Below are 18,316 nucleotides of genomic sequence, written 5' to 3'. Positions count from 1 at the left end.
AGAAGCCCAAATATTTTTTCAGAGCTAGATGCAGAAAAAAATTATATTCAATTTGCAACCTGCTGGAGGTCAGTATAGAAGGACTAATAGAACAAGTCCCACACACTGCTAGAAGCCCAAATATTTTTTCAGAGCTAAATGAAGAAAAAAATTATTTTTAATTTGCAACCTGATGGAGGTCAGTATAGATAGACTAATAGACCAAGTCCCACACACTGCTAGAAGCCCAAATATTTTTTCAGAGCTAGATGCAGAAAAAAATTATTTTTAATTTGCAACCTGATGGAGGTCAGTATAGATGGACTAATAGACCAAGTCCCACACACTGCTAGAAGCCCAAATATTTTTTCAGAGCTAGATGCAGAAAAAAATTATTTTTAATTTGCAACCTGATGGAGGTCAGTATAGATGGACTAATAGACCAAGTCCCACACACCGCTAGAAGCCCAAATATTTTTTCAGAGCTAGATGCAGAAAAAAATTATATTCAATTTGCAACCTGCTGGACGTCAGTATAGAAGGACTAATAGAACAAGTCCCACACACTGCTAGAAGCCCAAATATTTTTTCAGAGCTAAATGAAGAAAAAAATTATTTTTAATTTGCAACCTGATGGAGGTCAGTATAGATGGACTAATAGACCAAGTCCCACACACTGCTAGAAGCCCAAATATTTTTTCAGAGCTAGATGCAGAAAAAAATTATTTTTAATTTGCAACCTGATGGAGGTCAGTATAGATGGACTAATAGACCAAGTCCCACACACCGCTAGAAGCCCAAATATTTTTTCAGAGCTAGATGCAGAAAATTTTTTTATTCAATTTGCAACCTGATGGAGGTCAGTATAGATGGACTAATAGACCAAGTCCCACACACTGCTAGAAGCCCAAATATTTTTCAGAGCTAGATGCAGAAAAAAATTATTTTTAATTTGCAACCTGATGGAGGTCAGTATAGATGGACTAATAGACCAAGTCCCACACACTGCTAGAAGCCCAAATATTTTTTCACAGCTAGATGCAGAAAAAAATTATTTTTAATTTGCAACCTGATGAAGGTCAGTATAGATGGACTAATAGAACAAGTCCCACACGCTGCTAGAAGCCCAAATATTTTTTCAGAGATAAATGAAGAAAAAAATTATTTTTAATTTGCAACCTGATGGAGGTCAGTATAGATGGACTAATAGACCAAGTCCCACACACTGCTAGAAGCCCAAATATTTTTTCAGAGCTAGATGCAGAAAAAAATTATTTTTAATTTGCAACCTGATGGAGGTCAGTATAGATGGACTAATAGACCAAGTCCCACACACCGCTAGAAGCCCAAATATTTTTTCAGAGCTAGATGCAGAAAAAAATTATATTCAATTTGCAAACTGCTGGAGGTCAGTATAGAAGGACTAATAGAACAAGTCCCACACACTGCTAGAAGCCCAAATATTTTTTCAGAGCTAAATCAAGAAAAAAAATATTTTTAATTTGCAACCTGATGGAGGTCAGTATAGATGGACTAATAGACCAAGTCCCACACACTGCTAGAAGCCCAAATATTTTTTCAGAGCTAGATGCAGAAAAAAATTATATTCAGTTTGCAACCTGATGGAGGTCAGTATAGATGGACTAATAGAATGATGCTATGCCCAAAAGATTTTACTTCACTAGGTGCAGTAAAAAAATTGGTATTCTATACACAGGTGGTATATCTTGCAACACAGATAGGCTACTCCACTGACTAACACACTCTGCAATAGGCCAAAAAGGATTAGCTTTGCTAGATTCAGCCAAATGCTGTGAAAAAAACTTGCACAGCACTGGCACAGACCTGCCTGGCAAAAACTGATAGGAACTGATGTAACCTAGTCCTGAAAAGGACTCCAATTACAATTAGTCTTTACTCCCACAATCTATCTATTTAAGAGCACAGACCTGCCTGATAAAAGTCGTAGGAAATGCTGTAACCTAGTCCTTAAAAGGACTGCAATCACAACTATTCCCTACTCCCAAGCTATCTGTATATTTGTGCGAAAATTGGCTTGAAATTAACAAGGTATAGCCCACACAGCAACAGCGGTGCCGTCTAACACGCAGCTGCAGCAGTGAGAAAATGGTGGCGACGGGGAAAATGGCTTGGTCTTATAGGGCAAGGACATGTGACATACACTGCCAATCACACATGCCCTTGCTTGTGTGAAAAAAAGCACTTCGCTCCGTGTGTGCGCTGCTGATAGGCTGACAGACTGCACCTCCCCACTGCAAATGCGGGAAAGAGATAAAAAAAAGGAGATCTTCATTATTCCTGCAGAGATCCATCGAACATAACCTCGAACAGCCGAATTTTTCTCAAATTGTTCGTGTTCGCAGACCGGCTCGAACACCGCCCAAAACAGCTCGAATTTGAGATTGGCGAACAGTTCGAGTAGAACAACGCTCATCTCTACTCTTTACCCGCAACAGCCAGTGTGATTGGCAGGTCGTCAGTTCATTGGGAAGTGGAAACACCTGCTAGTGTTGAGCGCTCTCCGACATCGAGAGCACCACCTTTGGATCAAGGCAACCTAACATGTCCGCCTGCATCTTCCTCACAGACCGGCAGTTTGCCGGGGACACCCTACTCAACACCGTCTAAGCACGACAGCCAGCCCTCGGTCCCTCAGATGTGGAAAAGTAAAATACCATTTCCTCCTAGCCATGAGAAAGCTAAGAGGTTGAATTTCACCATCTGCAAGCTGTTGGCTACAGAAATGCTGCCTTTCCACCTGGAGGACACAGAGGATTTTCAAGACCTTATGTCCGTCACAGTGCCCCAGTACCAGATGCCCAGTCGGCACTACTTCTCAAAGAAAGGTGTGCCTGCGCTCCACTAGCATGTCGCACACAACATCACCGCTTCTTTGAGAAACTCTGTGTGTGACAGGGTGCACTTCACCACAGACACTTGGACGAGAAGGCATGGACAGGGGCGTTACATGTCGCTGACTGGGCACTGGGTAACTATGGTGACAGCAGGACAAGGGGCTGCTGTCCAAGTCTTACCGTCCCCACGAGTTGTGCGTCAATCCTCTTTATCTCGAAGTTCCTCCACTGCTTCTGCCTCCTTAACCTCCTCTCGGTCCGCCACCTGCACCCAAAGCCTGTCTGGTAATGCCACCTGCTTTCTAACAGCGCAGAAGGAATCCTGCACACCGCCTTACTATGCTGGCAGCAGGGCTCAACGGCATCAGTGTTTACTTTGAAATGTCTGGGAAATGTGAGTCACACAGCTGAGGAGTTGTGGTCAGCTCTGGAGACCCAGTTTCATGAAAGGTTTTCTCCACTGGACCTGCAACCAGGGAAGGCCATGTGCGACAATGCTGCAAACCTGGGTGCGGCCCTTCGCCGGGGCAATGTCACACAAGTGCCTTGTATGGCTCATGTGTTGAACCTGGTTGTCCAGCAATTTTTAGCCCACTATCCCGGACTAGATGGCCTTCTGCAGAGGGCACGGTCGCTGTGTGCTCACTTCCGCCGTTTGCATCCCGCAGTTCAACGACTTACATCTCTACAGAAGTCGTTGGGCCTGCCAGTTCACCGGCTGAAATGCGATGTGCCGACACGGTGGAATTCAACTCTGCACATGTTGCAGCGACTGTGGCAGCACCGACAAGCCCTGGTGCAATACGTTCTGACGTATAGCCTGGGCCAACGAGATCCAGAAGTGGGGCAAATCACGCTGCAGGAGTGGTCTCAGATCAGGGACCTATGAAGTTGACGCGCCCCCTGGGCCATGGGGTACCCTGAGCCGGGCCGGTAGACGCTGGGGGTTGTAGTCACTGTGGTGGTGACCCAGTCCGTGACCCAGGGCGGTCAATCCAAGGGTAATTTGTATATATGGATTTTATAATGTCTGACTACGCCACCTGTGGAGTGCGGCCAAGGGGGCCGCCGCTGCGGAACAGTCCTCTGAAGCTGGTGGTTTTGCAGCAACGGTATTATTACTCACCACAGGAAGAGTGTAGCTTCAGGGCAGTGTGGGTGGATTATGGTGGTTATAGTGCAGGGAGTCAGTAATGAACACAGAGTCCGTCTGATGCCGTCTCAAGATATTACTCACAGTTGTTGTAGTCCAGATTACAGGTACCAGAGCAATCTCCCCCATCGTGCTGTGCATAGTCAGTGAGGGGCTCAGTCCACCCCCAGATAGCTCCGGAGTACTTAGCAGGACCCCCTTCTGTGTGTCCTTTCTCTGGCCTTCTCCCTGCACCTCACACCCAGTGACACTTCTATCCGGTATCCTCGGGCCTTGGCGGGTGACGTGTGTTCTGTCCCCTGGGTCCTATGTGGCAACCTTCTTAGTGAGACTGGTGTGGACTTTGGCCTGCAGTACATGAAATGCAGCAGCCTCCGGTTTCTAGTTGAGCCTTGCTGTTTCTCCGCTAGTTGAGGGACCGGTTCCCCTTATCTGGCCTGACCCCTCTACCTCCTGGTAGCAGCGGGAGTACGGGTGGCCTTCTTCACGGCCCGTAGCCTTAGGGTCCCTTCGGTTCCTGGAGCCTTCCAGCTCCCACTCCTCTCTTCTCTCCTTCAGTCCTGGGCCTCCCAGGCTAGGCCCGCCTCCGGAGCAGAGCTCATGCCTAGTCTCTGCTCCTGTCACTTTTCCTCCTCTGTCTGGCTTGCTCTTTCTAAGATGGCTTCCTATTTATACTCTCCTTGTCATGTGCTCCCCTAAGCTGCTACCCTAAGCACCCACTACATAGGACCCTCAAACCAGCTAGGGACCTGGGACTGTGCTCTCCCTTAGGAGCAATCTCGCCCTACCCCCACTGCGGGTATGTGTTGGATGCAGGAGTTAGGGTCCCGAGCCATACGCCTTCCTTACCTGAGGGTGAGATACCACACCTCTGGGTGAGATGCAGTAACTCTGTGGCGACTGAACCCTCAGGGGCGCCACACACCCTTCTGCACAGTTTTGAAATGGCGACGAAGATGTTTAGTGCTGACGACGATGCCATTATCAGCATGACTATTCCGGTGATTTACATGCTGGAGCACACATTAAACAGAATTCAGAGTCAGGTGGTGGGACAAGAGGAGGTGGAGGAAGTAGAGGAGGAGTCGTATGCGGAAGGGATAACATCTCCAAGGTCCAGACGGTTGGCAGCACCAAGGCGGCAGGCATGGGAGGGTGGGGGAGAGGGATTAACCAGGGCACATGGTAGCAGCCAAACTGTTGAGGAAGGTGCAGGAGCCGAGGAAGAAGTGGAGGACGAACTGGCGATGGGCATGGTAGACTCATCAGATGAGGGAGACCTTGATCACATTTCTGTTGTGCGAGGTTGGGGGGAGAGGGCAGAGGAAAGAAGCATGATTCTTACCTCGCTACCAACACAACAAGGACTTGGTCCTTCTGGATGCGCAGACACATGAGTGCCTTCTTGCTGCACTACCTGCAACATGACCCCCGGATTGTCAGAATTCGAAGTAATCCCGACTACTGGGTTGCCACACTCTTAGATCCCCGGTACAAAAGTATATTTGCCGAAATAATTCCTGCCATAAAAAGGTATTGACGAATGCAGGAGTATCTGCAGACGCTGTTGCAGAATCTTACATGTGCTTTTCCACAAAACACCAGTGGTGCACGTAGTGAATCTCACAGTTCTAACTTGCCAACGGTGGGACTGTCGAGTCTTCATCAGTCAAACAGTAACAGTAACACAGTATCAGCTGGTAACAGCAATTTTGTGGAATCGTTTCACCACTTTTTTAGACCATCCTTTGCAAGGCCACAGGAGACAAGAAGTCTGACACATAGTCAATGCCTAGAGAGGATGGTACAGGAGAATCTCCAAGTGAACATCGAAGCCATGACTGTGTCACTGGACCCTTGCTCATTTTGGTATTCCAATCTGGAAAAATCGCCGGAGCTCGCCACTCACGCCTTGGAGATCTTGTTATGCCATGCAGCCAGCGTTCTCTCTGAACGTGTGTTCAGCGCTGCTGGTGGTGTGCTGACAGATAAGCGCACGCGGCTGTCCACTGAGAATGTAGACAGACTCACGTTCATAAAGATGAACAAATCATGGATTCGCAAGGACATTTCTACCCCTGTGTCATCCTTGGGAGACTAAAAGCTTGGGGATTAGGTAAAATCACCTCACCAACCGTTTTAAGCAACAGTGGGGCAATTGATGCCACTTAACCCTAGAACGCATGACCATAAAAATCTACACTTTCTCATACCTGGGGCCCTTTAGGCCCGTGTGCAAATAACATGGAATAACTCAAACTCAAATGACAAACAACTATATACATGAAGAATACCTAGAGTTTCAAAATTCTAACTAAAGTAATCTTGCAGAAAATAGAAAACAATTAACTGGGCGAGCCTGCAAGGCCACAGGTATGCGTTCTAGGGTTAAGTGGTGTCTGTGCCACAATTTTGGGAGTCCCCTTGCTGTGTCTTACGTGACGTTGGCATCGTCAATTCCAGGTGGGTTGGGTCGCACCCCCCCCCCTTTTAACTGTAAGAAACTACATACACTATGGCTTGGGGTAACACAGATGGTTGAGTCTGAAGAGCTGTTTATTCAGAGGTCTGCTCCAAATCTTCAGTGTCTGCTAGTCAGTGTAGAATTTTTAACTGCATCTAGCCTAGGCAATACTTTGGGCGTAGTAGCCCAGCTGCGAAGCAAGCTGCACCGCCTGTGTATCTAATAAGAATTTTTAAATGAATCTAGCCTAGGCAGACTGTGGGGACCCCCAACCAAACCCAGACGCTCAGCCCCCCTACCGCCCCCCTTTCATGGACAATACAATAATGTAACTCTTACAACTGGATGGGTGAGGATCGGTCACAGCTTTATTAACTCTTTATACTCATTCCATTAGAAAGGCATCTTATTTCTAAAATAATTCAGCTTGTTGCAGCATGCCCTGGGTCCCCACTCCGGCAAGTTGGCCAACAAGTGTAACTCTCCAACATGTCCTTTCTATTTCCAGGCCACGGAGGATCCAGCGTACTCGTATGCAGGACTCTGACCCCCACCCATCACTCTTAACGCTTGTTCCACTCCGTCCTGGAGTCCTGACAGGAATATGTCCAGTCCAATATCTATTAAGTGAACACCGTCGGGCCGTATGAGGCCTGCTTTATCTCCTTCCAGTTGTCGGTGTCGTATCACTACACCGCCTCTGTCTCTTCTAAATTTTGCCATCCGAATATTTATTACCCGCTTTGTCCATTCGATGGCCGTGATGTCTCGCGCACCTTGCCATACCGCTATCGGCACAATCTCTGACCATACTATAGCTAATTTTGTGAAAAATTCTCTGAAGCGCTCAGTGTCTAGTTTCATTATTGCCATTAGTTATGCGCTCTTGTGATGACCTAGGTTATTTCCCCCGGCCTGTATAACTAAGATGACCGGACCTCTTGCCTCTCTCCCTACCTTGATTACCTCCATTAGTACCTGTGGCCATAGCAGGCCTCTAATACCTCTCCAGTTGAAATATGTGTTATGAAACTCTAATTTCCTCCCGCCTGGGTGGACTTTCGCCCTTTTTTGTGCCAAATATATATACGAGTGGCCTATCACTCACACTGTTGGCTTAGCGTCACCTGTAAAAGAAACAAACCACGTTAGGATAACAAGTCCGGTCTTATGTATCTCGCCAAACACGTGGATCGCCATCTCCCTATCCTCTGAACTTCCGTTTCTGACAGTCCTGCTCTTGCTGCTTCCGTGGCCGCACCTATGCGGAATGAGTGTGTCCCATAATCTTTGGGGTGGTTCCCTGCCGATGTTATGCATTTATTAAATATAGCTTGGAACAGGTATCTTGATAATGGCGTTCCATCAATGTGTGATAGGAAGAAATTACTTTGTGATCTGATGGTTAGATATGTTTTTACTATTGTTACCTGACTCAGTGTACTGTTTGTGGGTTGTAGAAGTACCCAAGCACCCCTGCCCGCTGGAACCGTTTTCGATTGGTGTATGCGTAGACGTATTGCATTATTGGCTATGACTACGTCCTGGTGTAATAAGCCTCCACTGATGGTAATTTTGGATTGAGGGACTAATTCGCTTATACATAGTGCCCCGAAGAAGGCGATCACAAATGCAGTAGACATTAGTGTTGCTTCAAATTGTGAGTGTCATGTTAATGGTGTTAGGGATAAGATGTGAGAAATCAGTTTTAGTGACACGGGACGGGACGTCTACATTCCTGACTTGGCTGACCCCTTTTCCACCCTTTTATGGATTGTCTGATGATGAATCTTTGTCACATCTCCCCAATTCAGTAGTTGGAAGTGAAATGCTACTCCGGTCAGACACCGCTGCGCTGACGCCCCTGATATGCCCCTCATCATTAGCTGGTGGAGAAATTCTATGGTGACTTGTGATCTGGCTTGTTCACATTGGTCAACCGGTCTGCCTGCTACTAGTCGTGTCCACTCTTCCCATGCCTTACCGTATGCTTGCCACGTTGACAGGGCAACTGACGCTCTGATTAATGGCATCAACTATTCGCCACTAGATCCCATAGGGAGGGTGGGCAACTGTTGCCTGATGGGTGGGTGTTGTGGAAGAGCTCTGTGAAAATCTGCCAATTGAATTGTTATAAAGCGTTAGCAGCAGCTTTATACCCCTCAGCATAGTGGCTAGCACGGACCCATACATTGTGTATTAGGCACAGGAATGCTAGCCTGCGTAGTAGGCCTAGCACTGGGAGAGAAGATGATGCCATTTTATTAATGCAATGCGCTAGGATGGTGTTTTGTGTTATGAAGCGTATCTTTTTGTTAGCCAGGCGTGCGCCCCATATTTCTATTGCTACCACTAGTGGGAAAAATTATTTTCAGGGCTAGATGCAGCTAAAAATTATTATTAATTTCAAAGCTGGTGGAGCTTGGTATAGATGGCCAAATACAATGAGTCCCACACACTGCTAGAAGCCCAAATATTTTTTCAGAGCTAGATGCAGATAAAAATTATTTTTAATTTGCAGCCTGATGGAGGTCAGTATAGATGGACTAATAGAACAAGTCCCACACACAGCTAGAAGCCCAAATATTTTTTCAGAGGTAGATGCAGATAAAAATTATTTTTAATTTGCAACCTGATGGAGGTCAGTATAGATGGACTAATAGAGAAAGTCCCACACACTGCTAGAAGGCCAAATATTTTTTCAGAGCTAGATGCAGATAAAAATTATATTCAATTTGCAACCTGATGGAGGTCAGTATAGATGGACTAATAGAACAAGTCCCACACACAGCTACAAGCCCAAATATTTTTTCAGAGGTACTGTAGATGCAGATAAAAATTATTTTTAATTTGCAACCTGATGGAGGTCAGTATAGATGGACTAATACAACAAGTCCCACACACAGCTAGAAGCCCAATATTTTTCCAGAGCTAGATGCAGACAAAAAATTATTTTGAATTTGCAACCTGATGGAGGTCAGTATAGATGGACTAATAGAGAAAGTCCCACACACTGCTAGAAGGCCCAATATTTTTTCAGAGGTAGATGCAGAAAAAAATATATTCAGTTTTCAACCTGATGGAGGTCAGTATAGATGGACTAATACAACAAGTCCCACACACAGCTAGAAGCCCAATATTTTTTCAGAGGTAGATGCAGAAAAAAATATATTCAGTTTGCAACCTGATGGAGGTCAGTATAGATGGATTAATAGAACAAGTCCCACACACAGCTAGAAGCCCAATATTTTTTCAGAGGTAGATGCAGAAAAAAATATATTCAGTTTGCAACCTGATGGAGGTCTGTATAGATGGATTAATAGAACAAGTCCCACACACAGCTAGAAGCCCAATATTTTTTCAGAGCTAGATGCAGAAAAAAATTATATTCAATTTGCAACCTGATGGAGGTCAGTATAGATGGACTAATAGAATGATGCTATGCCCAAAAGATTTTACTTCACTAGGTGCAGTAAAAAAATTGGTATTCTATACACAGGTGGTATATCTTGCAACACAGATAGGCTACTCCACTGACTAACACACTCTGCAATAGGCCAAAAAGGATTAGCTTTGCTAGATTCAGCCAAATGCTGTGAAAAAAACTTGCACAGCACTGGCACAGACCTGCCTGGCAAAAACTGATAGGAACTGATGTAACCTAGTCCTGAAAAGGACTCCAATTACAATTAGTCTTTACTCCCACAACTTATCTATTTAAGAGCACAGACCTGCCTGATAAAAGTCATAGGAATTGCTGTAACCTAGTCCTTAAAAGGACTGCAATCACAACTATTCCCTACTCCCAAGCTATCTGTAGATTTGTGCGAAAATTGGCTTGAAATTAACAAGGTATAGCGCACACAGCAACAGCGGTGCCGTCTAACACGCAGCTGCAGCAGTGAGAAAATGGTGGCGACGGGGAAAATGGCTTGGTCTTATAGGGCAAGGACATGTGACATACACTGCCAATGACACATGCCCTTGCTTGTGTGAAAAAAAGCACTTCGCTCCGTGTGTGCGCTGCTGATAGGCTGACAGATTGCACCTCCCCACTGTAAATGCGGGAAAGAGAAAAAAAAAATGGAGATCTTCATTATTCCTGCAGAGATCCATCCCCTGCCCCTCCCCCCACCCCGCTGTACACTCAAACTTCGTATTAACATTAATTTTTATCATTACTGAGAAAAAATCCAGTTATGATTTTGGTGCACGAACAGTTATCGAACATAACCTCGAACAGCCGAATTTTTCTCAAATTGTTCGTGTTCGCCGAACGGCTCGAACTCCGCCCAAAACAGCTCGAATTTGAGATTGGCGAAAAGTTCGAGTAGAACAACGCTCATCTCTAATCTCTAGTAAAGACTAATTGTAATTGCAGTTCTTTTCAGGACTAGGTTACATCAGTTCCTATCAGTTTTTGCCAGGCAGGTCTGTGCCAGTGCTGTGCAAGTTTATTTCACAGCATTTGGCTGAATCTAGCAAAGCTAATCCTTTTTGGCCTATTGCAGAGTGTGTTAGTCAGTGGAGTAGCCTATCTGTGTTGCAAGATATACCACCTGAGTATAGAATACCAATTTTTTTACTGCACCTAGTGAAGTAAAATCTTTTGGGCATAGCATCATTCTATTAGTCCATCTATACTGACCTCCATCAGGTTGCAAATTGAATATAATTTTTTTCTGCATCTAGCTCTGAAAAAATATTTGGGCTTCTAGCAGTGTGTGGGACTTGTTCAATTAGTCCATCTATACTAACTTCCATCAGGTTGCAAACTGAATATAATTTTTTTCTGCATCTAGCTCTGAAAAAATATTTGGCCTTCTAGCAGTGTGTGGGACTTTCTCTATTAGTCCATCTATACTGACCTCCATCAGGTTGCAAATTAAAAATAATTTTTATCTGCATCTAGCTCTGAAAAAATATTTGGCCTTCTAGCAGTGTGTGGGACTTTCTCTATTAGTCCATCTATACTGACCTACATCAGGTTGCGAATTAAAAATAATTTTTATCTGCATCTACCTCTGAAAAAATATTTGGGCTTCTAGCTGTGTGTGGGACTTGTTCTATTAGTCCATCTATACTGACCTCCATCAGGTTGCAAACTGAATATAATTTTTTTCTGCATCTAGCTCTGAAAAAATATTTGGCCTTCTAGCAGTGTGTGGGACTTTCTCTATTAGTCCATCTATACTGACCTCCATCAGGTTGCAAACTGAATATATTTTTTTTCTGCATCTACCTCTGAAAAAATATTGGGCTTCTAGCTGTGTGTGGGACTTGTTCTATTAATCCATCTATACAGACCTCCATCAGGTTGCAAACTGAATATATTTTTTTTTTGCATCTACCTCTGAAAAAATATTGGGCTTCTAGCTGTGTGTAGGACTTGTTCTATTAGTCCATCTATACTGACCTCCATCAGGTTGCAAACTGAATATAATTTTTTTCTGCATCTACCTCTGAAAAAATATTTGGCCTTCTAGCAGTGTGTGGGACTTTCTCTATTAGTCCATCTATACTGACCTCCATCAGGTTGCAAATTAAAAATAATTTTTATCTGCATCTAGCTCTGAAAACATATTTGGCCTTCTAGCAGTGTGTGGGACTTTCTCTATTAGTCCATCTATACTGACCTCCATCAGGTTGCAAATTAAAAATAATTTTTATCTGAATCTACCTCTGAAAAAATATTTGGGCTTCTAGCTGTGTGTGGGACTTGTTCTATTAGTCCATCTATGCTGACCTCCATCAGGTTGCAAACTGAATATAATTTTTTTCTGCATCTAGCTCTGAAAAAATATTTGGCCTTCTAGTAGTGTGTGGGACTTTCTCTATTAGTCCATCTATACTGACCTCCATCAGGTTGCAAATTAAAAATAATTTTTATCTGCATCTAGCTCTGAAAAAATATTTGGCCTTCTAGCAATGTGTGGGACTTTCTCTATTAGTCCATCTATACTGACCTCCATCAGGTTGCAAATTAAAAATAATTTTTATCTGCATCTACCTCTGAAAAAATATTTGGGCTTCTAGCTGTGTGTGGGACTTGTTCTATTAGTCCATCTATACTGACCTCCATCAGGTTGCAAACTGAATATAATTTTTTTCTGCATCTAGCTCTGAAAAAATATTTGGCCTTCTAGCAGTGTGTGGGACTTTCTATATTAGTCCATCTATACTGACCTCCATCAGGTTGCAAATTAAAAATAATTTTTATCTGCATCTAGCTCTGAAAAAATATTTGGCCTTCTAGCAGTGTGTGGGACTTTCTCTATTAGTCCATCTATACTGACCTCCATCAGGTTGCAAATTAAAAATAATTTTTATCTGCATCTAGCTCTGAAAAAATATTTGGCCTTCTAGCAGTGTGTGGGACTTTCTCTATTAGTCCATCTATACTGACCTCCATCAGGTTGCAAATTAAAAATAATTTTTATCTGCATCTACCTCTGAAAAAATATTTGGGCTTCTAGCTGTGTGTGGGACTTGTTCTATTAGTCCATTTATACTGAACTCCATCAGGTTGCAAACTGAATATAATTTTTTTCTGCATCTAGCTCTGAAAAAATATTTGGCCTTCTAGCAGTGTGTGGGACGTTCTCTATTAGTCCATCTATACTGACCTCCATCAGGTTGCAAATTAAAAATATTTTTTTTTCTGCATCTACCTCTGAAAAAATATTGGGCTTCTAGCTGTGTGTGGGACTTGTTCTATTAGTCCATCTATACAGACCTCCATCAGGTTGCAAACTGAATATAATTTTTTTCTGCATCTACCTCTGATGAAATATTTGGGCTTCTAGCTGTGTGTGGGACTTGTTCTATTAGTCCATCTATACTGACCTCCATCAGGTTGCAAACTGAATATAATTTTTTTCTGCATCTAGCTCTGAAAAAATATTTGGCCTTCTAGTAGTGTGTGGGACTTTCTCTATTAGTCCATCTATACTGACCTCCATCAGGTTGCAAACTGAATATAATTTTTTTCTGCATCTAGCTCTGAAAAAATATTTGGCCTTCTAGCAGTGTGTGGGACTTTCTCTATTAGTCCATCTATACTGACCTCCATCAGGTTGCAAATTAAAAATAATTTTTATCTGCATCTAGCTCTGAAAAAATATTTGGGCTTCTAGCAGTGTGTGGGACTTTCTCTATTAGTCCATCTATACTGACCTCCATCAGGTTGCATATTAAAAATAATTTTTATCTGCATCTACCTCTGAAAAAATATTTGGGCTTCTAGCTGTGTGTGGGACTTGTTCTATTAGTCCATCAATACTGACCTCCATCAGGTTGCAAACTGAATATAATTTTTTTCTGCATCTAGCTCTGAAAAAATATTTGGCCTTCTAGCAGTGTTTGGGACTTTCTCTATTAGTCCATCTATACTGACCTCCATCAGGTTGCAAATTAAAAATATTTTTTTTTCTGCATCTACCTCTGAAAAAATATTTGGGCTTCTAGCTGTGTGTGGGACTTGTTCTATTAATCCATCTATACAGACTTCCATCAGGTTGCAAACTGAATATAATTTTTTTCTGCATCTACCTCTGAAAAAATATTTGGGCTTCTAGCTGTGTGTGGGACTTGTTCTATTAGTCCATCTATACTGACCTCCATCAGGTTGCAAACTGAATATAATTTTTTTCTGCATCTAGCTCTGAAAAAATATTTGGCCTTCTAGCAGTGTGTGGGACTTGTTCTATTAGTCCACCTATACTGACCTCCATCAGGTTGCAAATTCAAAATAATTTTTTGTCTGCATCTAGCTCTGAAAAAATATTTGGTCTTCTAGCAGTGTGTGGGACATTCTCTATTAGTCCATCTATACTGACTTCCATCAGGTTGCAAACTGAATATATTTTTTTTCTGCATCTACCTCTGAAAAAATATTTGGGCTTCTAGCAGTGTGTGGGACTTGTTCTATTAGTCCATCTATACTGACCTCCATCAGGTTGCAAATTGAATATAATTTTTTTCTGCATCTAACCCAGCCAATAGTTTTGGCCTAATACCACAGTTTGGCCACTCAGCTCTGCTCGGTTCCCATCCATTGTTTTTTTGTGCAAACAACTCCAGAGTTGTGAATTAGTTAACCACCAAAATGAGTGGAAAAAGGCCTGCTGCTGGTGGAAAGGGGAATAGGCGTGTTGGGAAGGGGAAAAAAGGTTGTGTCCGTGGGGTAGGTGTTAAAGCAACAGTAACATCTGCAGAAGAAAGACCATCTTCCAGCCAAACTAAAATGTCTACTTCTTTTAGCGGACAATGTGATAAGATCCCTTTCTTACGGCCACGCCAATCGCTACAAATTCCAGATGAGGCACAAAAACAGCAGGTGCTTCAACGGATATCAAGTGCTCCTTTAAGTGGGCTCTCCTCCACATCAACTTTAACATCACAAATACTCCAGTCCTCAAAGGTGTCACCCCAATCGCACTTGCTTCCTCACAGCTCCCAAATCTCCAGCTGCCCGTCTGAGTATGAGGTAGAACAGATGGTTGAGTCTGCAGAGCTGTTTACTCATACTATAGCCTGGGAATCAGAGGTCGACTCCAGCGCTTCTGTGAATCCAGACGCCGAAATGATCTGCACTGATGCCCAGAATCTTTATGAGTCGGATCCAGGACCAGACGCAGAAGGTTCTGACCATAATGTAGACCCTCATTCCCAAACTGTAACTCCTGTTGGTGGAGACAATGAGGAAGACGATGATGAGACTCAAATACCTGATTGGAGCGACAACTTTAGTTTTTTGTCAGGGCAGGAACAGGTTGGCTCTGAGGACGACGGGTGTGATAACGCACAGGGTGATGATGATGAGGTTGGAGATCCCACTTACTGTCAACCCACAGTCAGCCAAGAGATGAGGTCAGCAGAGGAGGTGGAGGAAGATGCTAGTGACGACGAGGTCAGGTTGCGCCTTCCTGGACAGAGACGTAGTACTGGAAGCACGTCAACAACTGCATCCTCAAACACAACTCTGCCTCTCACCACAAGTCGTGGTGGCTCTTCAGGTCGCAATGGTGCTAAGCCTTGCATAGCCTGGGCATTTTTTCAGATCGATAAAGATGACCCAACTCGTGTTATCTGTAACATTTGTCAGCAAAAGCTAAGTAGAGGCCAAAAAATACATAGTTTGAGTACTTCATGCATGAACCGGCACATGGACATGAAGCATAAGTTGCAGTGGGAAGCTCAGTGTGCTACAATGCGGCCTAGCCGGCCGGGCCAACCACCGTCTGCCATATCTTGTGCATCCACGGCCTCTTCATCCTCTGTGACTGGGGGGACAGCAGTCATACCTGTTTAGGGGCGCAGACCTGCCACCTCTTTACCCGCAACAGCCAGCGTGATTGGCAGGTCATCATTTTCTTTGGAGGTGGTAACACCAGCTGGTGTTGAGCGCTGTCCGACATCAATAGCACCACCTTTGGATCAAGGCAACCTAACATGTCCGCCTGCATCTTCCTCACAGACCGGCAGTTTGCCGGGGACACCCTTATCAACCCCGTCTAAGCACAATAGCCAGCCCTCGGTCCCTCAGATGTGGACAAGTAAAAGACCATTTCCTCCTAGCCATGAGAAAGCTAAGAGGTTGAATTTCACCATCTGCAAGCTCTTGGCTACAGAAATGCTGCCTTTCCGCCTTGTGGACACAGAGGATTTTCGAGACCTTATGTCCGTCGCAGTGCCCCAGTACCAGATGCCCAGTCGGCACTACTTCTCAAAGAAAGGTGTGCCTACGCTCCACCAGCATGTCGCACACAACATCACCGCTTCTTTGAGAAACTCTGTGTGTGACAGGGTGCATTTCACCACAGACACTTGGACGAGTAGGCATGGACAGGGGCGTTACATGTCGCTGACTGGGCACTGGGTAACTATGGTGACAGCAGGACAAGGGGCTGCTGTCCAAGTCTTGCCGTCCCCACGAGTTGTGCGTCAATCCTCTTTATGTCAAAGTTCCTCCACTGCTTCTGCCTCCTCAACCTCCTCTCGGTCTTCCACCTGCACCCAAAGCCTGTCTGGTCATGCCACAAGCTATCTAACTGCACAGAAGGGATCCTGCACACCTCCTTACTATGCTGTCAGTAGGGCTCAACGTCATCACGCGGTTTTTACTTTGAAATGTCTGGGAAATGTGAGTCACACAGCTGAGGAGTTGTGGTCAGCTCTGGAGAACCAATTTCATGAATGGTTGTCTCCACTGGACCTGAAACCAGGGAAGGCCGTGTGCGACAATGCTGCAAACCTGGGTGCGGCCCTTCACCGGGGCAATGTCACACACGTGCCTTGTATGGCTCACGTGTTGAACCTGGTTATGCAGCAATTTTTAGCCCACTATCCCAGACTAGATGGCCTTCTGCAGAGGGCACGGTCGCTGTGTGCTCACTTCCACCGTTCGCATCCCGCAGCTCAGCGACTTACATCTCTACAGAAGTCATTGGGCCTGCCACTTCACCGGCTAAAATGCGATGTGCCTACCCGGTGGAATTTAACTCTGCACATGTTGCAGCGACTGTGGCAGCACCGACAAACCCTGGTGCAATACGTTCTGACGTATAGCCTGGGCCAACGAGATCCAGAGGTGGGGCAAATCACGCTGGAGGAGTGGTCTCAGATCAGGGACCTATGCACCCTTCTGCACAGTTTTGAAATGGCGACGAAGATGTTTAGTGCTGACAATGCCATTATCAGCATGACTATTCCGGTGATTTACATGCTGGAGCACATGTTAAACAGAATTCGGAGTCAGGTGGTGGCACAAGAGGAGGTGGAGGAAGTAGAGGAGGAGGAGTTGTATGCGGAAGGGCTAACATCTGCAAGGTCCAGACGGTCGGCAGCACCAAGGCGGCAGGCACGTGAGGGTGGGGGAGATGGTTTTACCAGGGCGCATGGTAGCAGCCAAACTAGTGAGGAAGGTGCAGGAGCCCAGGAAGAAGTGGAGGACGAACTGATGGAAGACTCATCAGATGAGGGAGACCTTGATCACATTTCTGTTGTGCGAGGTTGGGGGGAGAGGACAGAGGAAGGAAGCATGATTGTTACCTCGCCACCAACACAACAGGGACTTGGTGCTCCTGGATGCGCAACACACATGAGTGCCTTCTTGCTGCACTACCTGCAACATGACCCTCGAATTGTGAGAATTAGAAATAATCCTGACTACTGGGTTGCCACACTGTTAGATCCCCGGTACAAAAGTATATTTGCAGAAATTATTCCTGCCATAGAAAGGGATGCGCGCATGCAGGAGTATCAGCAGAGACTGTTGCAGAATCTTACATGTGCTTTTCCACAAAACACCAGAGGTGCACGTAGTGAATCTCACAGTTCCAACTTGCCAACCGTGGGACCGTCAAGTGTTCAGCACTCAAACCGTAACAGAACCACAGTATCTGCTGGTAACATCAATTTTGCGGAATCATTTCACCACTTTTTTAGCCCATCGTTTGCAAGGCCACAGGAGACAAGAAGTCTGACACATAGTCAACGCCTAGAGACGATGGTACAGGAGTATCCCCAAGTAAACATTGAAGCCATGACTGTGTCACTGGACCCTTGCTCTTTTTGGGCTTCCAATCTGGATAAATGGCCGGAGCTAGCCACTTATGCCTTGGAGATCTTGTCATGCCCCGCAGCCAGCGTTCTGTCTGAACGTGTGTTCAGCGCTGCTGGTGGTGTGCTGACAGATAAGCGCACGCGGCTCTCCACTGATAATGTAGACAGACTCACGTTCATAAAGATGAACAAATCATGGATCCGAAACGACTTTTCTACCCCTGTGTCATCCTGGGGAGAGTAAAAGCTTGATGATTGGTTAAAATCACCCTACCAACC

Source organism: Phyllobates terribilis, unplaced genomic scaffold, assembly GCF_046119375.1.
Source record: "Phyllobates terribilis strain yellow unplaced genomic scaffold, ASM4611937v1 Scaffold_6__1_contigs__length_29720123, whole genome shotgun sequence".
In the NCBI taxonomy this organism is placed as follows: domain Eukaryota; kingdom Metazoa; phylum Chordata; class Amphibia; order Anura; family Dendrobatidae; genus Phyllobates; species Phyllobates terribilis.
The sequence above is the reverse complement of the archived record's forward strand: the minus strand, read 5'-3'. Positions refer to the sequence as shown.